Genomic DNA, 848 nt, shown 5'->3' with positions numbered 1-848 from the left:
GCCGGGCAGCCGGTTGGCTCTTGTTGGTGATCATGATGTCCTTTTCGGTTAATGGTCGGTAAGGAGGCGCCGAAATGGCCGTGGCCGGCCAGCCATGGCGCGTTTGTCGATCGCCTTAGAAGGTGCGACTTATCGAGCGTCTGCTCGTCGAAGTGTCGAAGATGTCGATACGGTGTTGAGGCGGTGTTCGGCCTGCCGAAACGGAACCCAAAACCTACCATTAGCTTCCCTCGTCGTCGTTGTCGTCTTGGTTTGGGTCGAGATTTATAATCAATCGAATGAGTTTGTGTTTTTCATTCTCTCTCTCTCGCTGTGGTCTCGAAAGGTGTGTCTGTTTGTGTGTTGATGTTCGCTCCTTCGCTCCTTTGCTTGCGGGACCTGCGGGAGATCATAATTCATCAACTTGTTACAACTTCTAGCACCTTACAGCCTCCGAGGATGTCTCGAGTCCCGAGTAGTCCCGTAGATTCCAGAATATCATTTCGACAGCCGTCCACCAGCATCTTGCAGCTGTTGCTTTACTGAATTCAACAGAAGAGCATTCCCTGCGAGTTGCCTCGTGCATGAGTTTGATGTTTGTTAATCGAGATTAATTGGCATGAAAGTGGACAGGTGGATCGTGCAGGTTTGGCGCAGATTCAACACATTATCAAACGCATCCTGTCCCTGGAATGTCCCAACTTGATCAGCCAAGAACCATTACTGTCTCATTCGCCACCAGAATGCTGGTGGATGCTTTCTGAGGTGGACCTTGGCGGCGCGACTGGTCCACCGCGTTGTCAGCAGTAGCGCCGTGGGCTTACTGTAAAAAGTGAATAAGCTTTCGATTTTCATGCTTTCGGCGGCTG

The sequence above is a fragment of the Anopheles aquasalis genome, chromosome 3 (assembly GCF_943734665.1).
Source record: "Anopheles aquasalis chromosome 3, idAnoAquaMG_Q_19, whole genome shotgun sequence".
Lineage (NCBI taxonomy): Eukaryota > Metazoa > Arthropoda > Insecta > Diptera > Culicidae > Anopheles > Anopheles aquasalis.
This window is presented reverse-complemented; position numbering follows the sequence as displayed.